The 10,000-nt window shown below is 46.9% G+C and overlaps 1 protein-coding gene and 1 pseudogene across 1 annotated transcript in view; one reads left to right on the forward strand and one right to left on the reverse strand.

The window, feature by feature from the left end:
- The window catches only part of PDHX (pyruvate dehydrogenase complex component X), a gene marked incomplete in the record, with an annotated part of 91,583 nt that overhangs the window by 57,505 nt on the left and 24,078 nt on the right, over positions 1 to 10,000 (forward strand).
- Positions 4,927 to 5,086, reverse strand: LOC130277846 (U2 spliceosomal RNA; annotated as a pseudogene).

Below are 10,000 nucleotides of genomic sequence, written 5' to 3' on the forward strand. Positions count from 1 at the left end.
ATCTCCCATGTTCAGATACGCGCGATGCCGTCGAAACGTTGTATCTGAACATGGGAAAGTAAATCACTCTGCGTGTGACCCTGGACCCGCCTCCTGATGAGTGAGGGTCCCCCAACATCTTAAGGACCACAGATTTCACCTAAGGCCAGGGTCCCACTGCATCTTGTATTTATGCTTTTATGTTTTTTATTCATTTTATTTTTATGCTTCTTTTTTTATGTTTGCTGTATAAAATAGCATAGTAGTCTGCATTATCGCATCCAGGAAAAAGTAAATGTTGTAATGGGTATTTTTATTTTATTTTATATAATGTAAGTTAATGGGAGCAGAGTCTGCTGTATATTGTACAGCAGAATCCATTTTAGCATCTTTTTCGTGTATAAAATGTATATACATTACACATAAGCACAAACCCAGTGTGAACCCAGCCTGAGGCTTTTTCGATTCCATACTTTACTAAAAGCAAAATATGGATGAACTCTGGGCAAGATTTATGGGGCTTTCTTGTAGTAAGATTGTTTTTGTTGCCCATAGAAACCAGTCACAGCTCAGGCTTATAGTAACCAGTCACAGGTCAGGCTTATAGTAACCAGTCACAGGTCAGGCTTATAGTAACCAGTCACAGGTCAGGCTTATAGTAACCAGTCACAGGTCAGGCTTATAGTAACCAGTCACAGGTCAGGCTTATAGTAACCAGTCACAGGTCAGGCTTATGGTAACCAGTCACAGGTCAGGCTTATAGTAACCAGTCACAGGTCAGGCTTATAGTAACCAGTCACAGGTCAGGCTTATGGTAACCAGTCACAGGTCAGGCTTATGGTAACCAGTCACAGGTCAGGCTTATGGTAACCAGTCACAGGTCAGGCTTATGGTAACCAGTCACAGGTCAGGCTTATGGTAACCAGTCACAGGTCAGGCTTATGGTAACCAGTCACAGGTCAGGCTTATGGTAACCAGTCACAGGTCAGGCTTATGGTAACCAGCCACAGGTCAGGCTTGGAGTAACCAGCCACAGGTCAGGCTTGGAGTAACCAGCCACAGGTCAGGCTTGGGGTAACCAGTCACAGGTCAGGCTTGGGGTAACCAGTCACAGGTCAGGCTTGGGGTAACCAGTCACAGGTCAGGCTTGGGGTAACCAGTCACAGGTCAGGCTTGGGGTAACCAGTCACAGGTCAGGCTTGGGGTAACCAGTCACAGGTCAGGCTTGGGGTAACCAGTCACAGGTCAGGCTTGGGGTAACCAGTCACAGGTCAGGCTTGGGGTAACCAGTCACAGGTCAGGCTTGGGGTAACCAGTCACAGGTCAGGCTTGGGGTAACCAGTCACAGGTCAGGCTTGGGGTAACCAGTCACAGGTCAGGCTTGGGGTAACCAGTCACAGGTCAGGCTTGGGGTAACCAGTCACAGGTCAGGCTTGGGGTAACCAGTCACAGGTCAGGCTTGGGGTAACCAGTCACAGGTCAGGCTTGGGGTAACCAGTCACAGGTCAGGCTTGGGGTAACCAGTCACAACTCGACCCAGCTTTGTTTCCCATAGCAACCTATCACAACTCGGCCCAGCTTTGTTTCCCATAGCAACCTATCACACTGGTTGATAGGGGTCGAGCTGTGACTGGTTGCTACGGGCCGAGCTGTGACTGGTTGCTACGGGCCGAGCTTTGACTGGTTGCAGATACTGTAGATAGATAGATAGCAACACTGCTCAGAAAAAAAGATAACACATCCTAGATCTGAATGAATGAACTAATCGAATGAAAAACTTTCGTCTTTACATAGTTGAATTCGCTGACAACAAAATCACACAAAAATTATCAATGGAAATCAAATGTATCAACCCATGGAGGTCTGGATATGGAGTCACACTCAAAATCACAGTGGAAAACCCCACTACAGGCTGATCCTACTTTATGTAATGTCCTTAATACAAGTCACAATGAGGCCCAGTAGTGTGTGGCCTCCGCGTGCCCGTATGACCTCCCTACAATGCCTGGGCATGCTCCTGATGAGGTGGAGAATGGTCTCCTGAGGGATGTCCTCCCAGACCTGGACTAAAGCATCCGCCAACTCCTGGACAGTCTGTGGTGGATGGAGCGAGACGTCCCAGATGTGATCAATCGGATTCAGGTCTGGGGAACGGGCGGCCAGTTCATAGCATCAATGCCTTCCTCTTGCTGGATCTGCTGACACACTCCAGCCACATGTGGTCTAGCATTGTCTTGCATTAGTAGGAACCCAGGGCCAACCGCACCAGCATATGGTCTCACAAGGGGTCTGAGGAGCTCATCTCCTCCACACTATTACTGACCCACCGCCAAACCAGTCATTATGGAGGATGTTGCAGGCAGCAGAACGTTCTCCACGGCATCTCCAGACTCTGTCATATGTGCTCAGTGTGACACTGCTTTCATCTGTGAAGAGCACAGGGCGCCAGTGACGAAGTTGCCAATCTTGGTGTTCTCTGGCAAATGCCAAATGTCCTGCACAGTGTTGGGCTTTAAGCACAACCCCCACCTGTGGATGTCGGGCCCTCATACCACCCTCATGGAGTCTGTTTCTGAGTGGACACATGCACATTGTTGTGGCCTACTGGAGGTCATTTTGCAGGGCTCTGGCAGTGCTCTTCCTGCTCCTCCTTGCACAAAGGCAGAGGTAGCGGTCCTGCTGCTGGGTTGTTGCCCTCCTACGGCCTCCTCCACGTCTCCTGATGTACTGGCCTGTCTCCTGGTAGCGCCTCTATGCTCTGGACACTACGCTGACAGACACAGCAAACCTTCTTGCCACAGCTCGCATTGATGTGCCATCCTGGATGAGCTGCACTACCTGAGCCACTTGTGTGGGTTGTAGACTCCGTCTCTTGCTTCCACTAGAGTGAAAGCACCTCCAGCCTTCAAAAGTGACCAAAACATCAGCCAGGAAGCATAGGAACTGAGAAGTGGTCTGTAGTCACCACCTGCAGAACCACTCGTTTATTGGAGGTGTCTTGCTAATTGCCTATAATTTCCACCTGTTGTCTGTTCCATGTGAAATTGATTGTCAATCAGTGTTCTTCCTGAGTGGACAGTGGGATTTCACAGAAGTGTCATTGACTTGGAGTCACATTGTGTTGTTGAAGAGTTCCCTTTTATTTTTTTGAGCAGTGTGGTTTTGCGCGGATTCAGCACGCAACAGAATATCATTGATCCCAATGGGATTCGGTCTCTAATTCTATAAAATCTAATTTTGTTTCGTATTGCAAAACTCTCGACCGGCTGGGAAGTGATGATTCACGTGCCGCGTGTTGCACATATCTATCTAACAGGGAGGTGCCACCCTAGTGCCAGAGGGGATTACAGTGTAGGAAAGATTGCAGCATCTCCGGTGCATGGGCAGGGCGGGCAGCCGGGCCACATGTGCAGTGTGTGAACAGGGCAGAGCGCGACGGGGCTGTCGCAATGTGTCGTGTCATGTTGCAGTCTATTACATCAGCCTCATTGCGGAGGATTTGACTCCTTAATAATCACATGGACGTCTTGCACACCTGTCACCTTCTATAACCTGTCCTGATGCAACATTGGAGACTATTTACATGAAATTCAGTCACTTTAGTTTTAGGTAATTCGTATCTGTGCACAAAACCGGATCGGTGCTTATTAAAGGATTACTTGGGGGGAAAAAAAAAAATTTCAAATCAACTGGTTTCATAAGGTTATACATATGTGTAAATTACGTCTATTAAAAAACGTTAATCCTTCCAGTACTTATCAGCTGCTGTATACTACAGAGGAAGTTGTGTAGTTCTTTCCAGTCTGACCACAGTGCTCTCTGCTGCCACCTCTGCCCAAAGCAGGAGAAAATCCCCATAGCAAATCTCTCCTGCTCTGGACAGTTCCTGACATGGACAGAGGTGTCGGCAGAGAGCACTGTGGTCAGACTGGAAAGAACTACACAACTTCCTCTGGAGCATACAGCAGCTGATAAGTAATAATAAGAAGGATTAAGATTTTTTTATAGAAGTAATTTACAAATATGTTCAGCTTTCTGGCACCAGTTGATTTGAAAACATTTTCTTTTCCTTGGAGTTCCCCCTTAAGGCTGATAATGTCAAAAATACTATCAGATAGGTAATTGTACTCCAAATCGAATTTTCAAAGTTTATTTATGCACAGGAAGATTATTCATCTAAAGAAAATAGGCATCAAAGCGGCTCTGTAGAATCGCGTATTTCTGCAATTTTTTTTTTTTTTAATCTAAAGCCGAGGAACGTGCTCTCGATTCACCCAGAGTGCAAGAAAAAGTGCAAACGTGTTACACTAAAAAAACCTGCACAAAGGATGCGGTCTATCGCAAGCCCTTCTCCGATAGGAGAGAGGCCCCCCAACAAACCTTACCCTTCGCCTCCGGACCAAAAGGTACCTGCGAGGTTCCAGGTTCGATGTCCCTTTTCGCCGAAGCTACTAGGGGACCACAAATGCTCCCGGCATCCCCCTTGGCGTTAGCCAAGGTATCTGCCCGCAGAGCCGATAACGGTAGGTACCCTGCCAAAGCAGGAGTACCCGGGGTGTTTGCAGGGAGGTGCGGAACCTAATGGCCACACGCACCTCCCCTAGACCGCCAGGAGGGACACCCAGAAGGGCTACCGCATCCTGACAAATCCTGTGAACACACAACACGCAAAAAGTGACACAGTGAGACAAAAATAAATAAATAAGTGAATGTGTGCAGATATACTGCCCGGACATCCGGCCGGATCTATAAAAATTTCTCTGATCCTAGCCAGAAGGCCGGGAATCAAGAGGTGAGTGCCACAAGGTGAAGAGATTATGGTGCCCGTGCTTCAACTCAGTGAGCCCATACTCCCAGTGAGTTTCGGCACCTCGGGGTCACCACTCCCCGAGGCACAAAAGTACCTCGGCTCTAGACCCTCTCAGCCTCATGGCGAGACCCGGAGGGAACAGGTCACATCGGGGCAGCCGTCCAGCTGATTCCTCAGAACCAGCCCCGGACAGCCCTGGTACACCTGCATCCTCCATGCAGCACCCATCCCCACCAGCATGAAAACTGATAAGAACAGATACTACACTTGATCTTAGCCAAAAGGCCGAGAAGCGATTTCTGCAATCATCCAATAATTTAGTAAATTCTTCATAGATATAACAAGAAGAGCGATTTGGCCGCGAGGCCGTTATCAACACAGTATCGAAAAGTTACAGTGATATGCTGATGTTAGTATTATACAATTGTTAATGACAAGAAAATAATGAAAAAAATAAAAAAGTAAATATATAGATAATACACACAAACGCGTGTGTGTGTGTATATATGTGTATATATATATATATATATAATTTTATATTACATTAATAAATCTATCAAAAACATTCCTCAAAGTAAAGAAATATAGTTTAATAATGGCCATATGAATTACATTATCGATAATCGCTTACAATATTCCGCATATGTTTCTGATATTCTGTGTATTTTTAAGGAAACCGGAAGAACAAAGACATTCCAGTTCCTGTTCCTTTGAGAATTTTTTTTTTTATAAGTTGAGATATATATATATATATATATATATAATATACACACACACACACACACACACACATATATACACACACACACAAACATACAGAAAGATTCCGCAGCACTCCAGGTGAAAATTCAGAAGGTGACTTTATTTTCCCATGAGGTAGTGATATGAAGTTTCACCGGTCTCACACCAGCTTTTTCAACCGTGCTTGAAAAAGCCGGTATGAGACCGGTGAAACGTCATATCACTACCTCATGGGAAAATAAAGTCACCTTTTGAATTTTCACCTGGAGTGCTGCGGAATCTTTCTGCGTGTGTCTGGCTAACAGATCATGCCCTGGACTGTGCCGACGGCACCTACTGCACCTCCGCGCCACTGGGTTGTGCTGCTTGAAAATATCTTTGGAGTATATATATATATATTGCCCATTAGCCCTCACGTGGCCAGCGCCCATGAATATTCAAATTCACCCGTCGGGCCTGCCTCCAGGGCGGAAGTCGCCATAGAAAGGAGCGAACCTTCAGAGGGTCACCGCTCTGGGATGCAGGTACTTATGTTAGGTCAGAGTCTGTCTCCTGTTCACCCGCACTATAACCCAGTGTGTTTGGTTTGGTGTGGGTGAACGAGATGACCATTTTCCTTTAATGGTCCGGCAACCAAATCGATCTTTTTAGTATAGGACTATAAAGTATGTACTGAATTATTGTATTTATGATTTATCCCATGCCAAGTATCGAGGAAATACATGAATTTACAGATTTCTCAGTCAAGTGTCTAGGAGGCGGGGGAGAGCTGCTCTAGTGCCACATCCTGGTACAGCTCCTCGCTCTCCCCCTCTTCCCAGCTCCACTTACACACAGGGTCCTTTGCTTCAAGGTGAAGGTAAGTAAAGAGGCATGTCAGGCTCTGGCACTTGAGCAGCTCGGCTACGCCTCCTTGGCTGAGAAAGTAAGTCGATTGTATACATTTGGCAACCAACATCAGCTCCAGGGATGGCACAATTTGCTATACTCTGACAGCTATCCAATACTTGTTGCTTAAATGAACATAACCTAAAGGCTTTCATACATATTAGTCCTGTTGACCGAACCCAGAGATTTTACTGGAATTGGCCAATCATCTAATGTGTATGGGGGCTTCCCAACTCTAGTGGGGCAGATGAGGTGGGGGGGGGGGGGGGGGGAGAGAGGATTGTACATGTTGATTATCAACTGCTTATGTTATCTCCCCTCCTCCCTCCCTTGAGAAAACATGCCCAGTTGGCTAAGACGACCATTCATGTTAATGTGGTGATCAGGAGAGATAGCTGTTGGTTGATTGAACATTCGTGCCCTAAATTCTTGGCCACTAGGTGTCTCACTTCTCTGCAATCGGCTGTCCATTGCAGCCTGTTAGGCTCAATTTGTCTCTAGTAACAGAAAGACCAGGAATGGAACGCAGAAAGTGTGGGCAGGGATTAGCTACTGCTGTCTGCAAGAAAAATTGGGAGAGAACCTGGCCTGAGTACTGAGTACTCTGTGAACCTGTCTGCCTCCTTCAGAGGACCTATGCCATGTCTGAAAGGTAAATCAAGGCTCCTCTCTCGTTCCTTACCCCGCATGAATTCTGGGCAGCTGTCCCTTGTGTTCTTACTACTGTATCATGTACACAGTGCTGCCTCCTAAATATAAGCTCACAGTGTTTCCCAATCAGTGTGTCTCTAGCTGTTGCAGAACTTCAACCCCCAGCATGCCCGGACAGCCAACGGCTGTCCATTTTAGGAACTGTCCAGAGCAGCAAATGTTTGCTATGGGGATTTTCTCCTACTCTGGACAGTTCCTAAAAGGGACAGAGGTGTCAGCAGAGAGCACTGTGCTCATGATGTCAGCAGAGAACTTTGTGTTCCAAAAAGAAAAGTATTTCCTCTGTAGTATTCAGCAGCTAATAAGCACTGGAAGGATTAAGATTTTTTAATAGAAGTAATTTACAAATCTGTTTAACTTTCTGACACCAGTTGATAAAAAAAAAAAAATAATAATAATAATAATAATTTCCACCAGAGTACCCCTTTAAGCGGTTGTAGAACTACTATGCCCAGCATGGCCAGACTGTCTGGGCATGCTGGGATATGTAGTTTTGCAACAACTGGAGGCACCCTGGTTGTGAAACACTGATCTAAGATGTGGATTGTGGGAGTTGTAGTATAAGCAGTGGCTAGTGCCACACACAGAGCCATTTCCTTGCAGCGCCCCCTAGAGCGTCAGCGGGTTAATGTGCGCCAGTACGGCGGGGCTCCTCTGACCGTGTGTACTGGGTAGGAAAATGTATTTTATTCCTGTTCGCCTTCCTTCTGCCATTTGTTTTAATTTCTAACACTTAGTCTCCAGGGGGTTCCAGTTGATTTGCTCCTTTGTCCGTCTCGCTCGCTCTCTGTGTCCGCCGCCCCGTATCCCTCTGCTGTTCCTGTATCACAGACGCTGCGGACAGGGATTTGCCCATATGCTGCAGCTCTGTAGTATATGAATTGCATTTTGCAAAAAAAAAAAAAAAAAATCTTAGTCCTGAATCAATGTTTTCACAACCAGTTTGCCTCCAGTTGTTGCAAAACTACAACTCCCAGCATGCCCGGACAGCCGTTGGCATGCTGGGAGTTGCGTTTTGCAACAGCTGGAGGTGCACAGGTTGGGAAACACTGCTTATGATTCTTCAGTTTGACTTTGTCGTAGGTCTAGCCGGAAGCCCAAGATGGTTCTAGGACAGTGTTTCCCAACCAGGAAGCCTCCAGCTGTTGCAAAACTACAACTCCCAGTATGCCCGGACAGCCAAAGGCTGTCCGGGCATGCTGGGAGTTGTAGTTTTTCAACAGCTGGAGGCACCCTGGTTTGGAAACACTGTCCTAACGTGAAGCTAGGGGTTGTAGTTTTTCAACAGCTGGAGGCACACTGCTTGGGAAACACTGTTCTAGCGTGAAGCTAGGGGTTGTAGTTTTTCAACAGCTGGAGGCTGGCTGCTTGGGAAACACTGTTCTAAGTGGATAAAAAAAAATTTGATTAGCAGCAATCCAAGGGGATTGTTAGTAAGTAGCAGTAAGTGTTCAGATTCCCTGCGGTGCCACCTCAGGATAATAAGGGTATTACACTGTATACATTGATATTAATGGTTGTGTGTATAATGCAAGACAGCGAGGTCCTCCAGAGAGTGAGTGACAGATGTTCTTTGTATCAAGTCTCCACCCTTGGCAATGAGATTAGGGTCCTGAACTAAAAGATCCCCTTCTAGGGGTTGTCTCATCCAAAAACTAAGGGCTACCAAAGTTTGAATGGGGGCTTCCCTAATCTCATAACCTTACAGGGGAATAGGGAAGAGATGCAATACCTGAGACAGGCCATGAACAAAAGGGGCAATGCTTTTTTTTTTTTTTTTACTATTCCTGGGGCTTCTATCTAAAAGGGGGGGGGGGGATTCCCTACCTACTGGTGGCTCTTACCTAAAAGGGGATATCCTTACCTACTGGGGGCTCTTACCTAAAAGGGAGCATTCCCAACCTAATGGTGGCTCTTACCTAAAAGGGGGGATTCCCTACCTACTGGTTGCTCTTACCTAAAAGGGGGGATTCCTTACCTACTGGTGGCTCTTACCTAAAAGGGGGGATTCCCAACCTACTGGGGGCTCTTACCTAAAAGGGAGCATTCCCAACCTAATGGTGGCTCTTACCTAAAAGGGGGGATTCCCTACCTACTGGTGGCTCTTACCTAAAAGGGGGGATTCCTTACCTACTGGGGGCTCTTACCTAAAAGGGGGGATTCCCAACCTACTGGGGGCTCTTACCTAAAAGGGGGGATTCCTTACCTACTGGGGGCTCTTACCTAAAAGGGGGGATTCCTTACCTACTGGGGCTTCTACCTAATAGGGGGCAATCTCTACCTTCTGGGGGCTTCTACCTCTTGGGGGGCTTCTACCCAAAAAGGGGCATTCCTTACCTACAGGGGGCTTCTACCTCAAAGTGGAGATTCCTTACCTACAGGGGGCTTCTACCTAAAAGTGGAGATTCCTTACCTACTGGAGCCTTCTACCTAATAGGGGGATTCCCTACCTACTGGGGCTTCTACCCAAAAGGGGATTCCCTACCTACTAGGGGCTTCTACCTAATATGGCGCATTCTCTACCTTCTGGGGGCTTCTACCTAAAAGTGGAGATTCCTTACCTACTGGGAGCTTCTACCTTAAAGGGGAGATTTCCTACCTACTAGGGGCTTCTTCCTAATATGGGGCATTCTCTACCTACTGGGGGCTTGTACCATAAACGGGAGATTCCCTACCTACTAGGGGCTTCTACCTAATATGGGGCATTCCCTACCTAATAGGGGGGATTCCTTACCTACTGGGGGCTCCTAGCTCAAAGGGGGAATTTCTTACCAACTGGGGGCTTCTACCTAATAGGGGGGATTCCCTACTTATGGCGGCTCCCCTATTAGTCACTAACAGTCTACAATTTGGGATTCTTTATTGACTCCA

This window comes from Hyla sarda, chromosome 6 (assembly GCF_029499605.1).
Source record: "Hyla sarda isolate aHylSar1 chromosome 6, aHylSar1.hap1, whole genome shotgun sequence".
In the NCBI taxonomy this organism is placed as follows: domain Eukaryota; kingdom Metazoa; phylum Chordata; class Amphibia; order Anura; family Hylidae; genus Hyla; species Hyla sarda.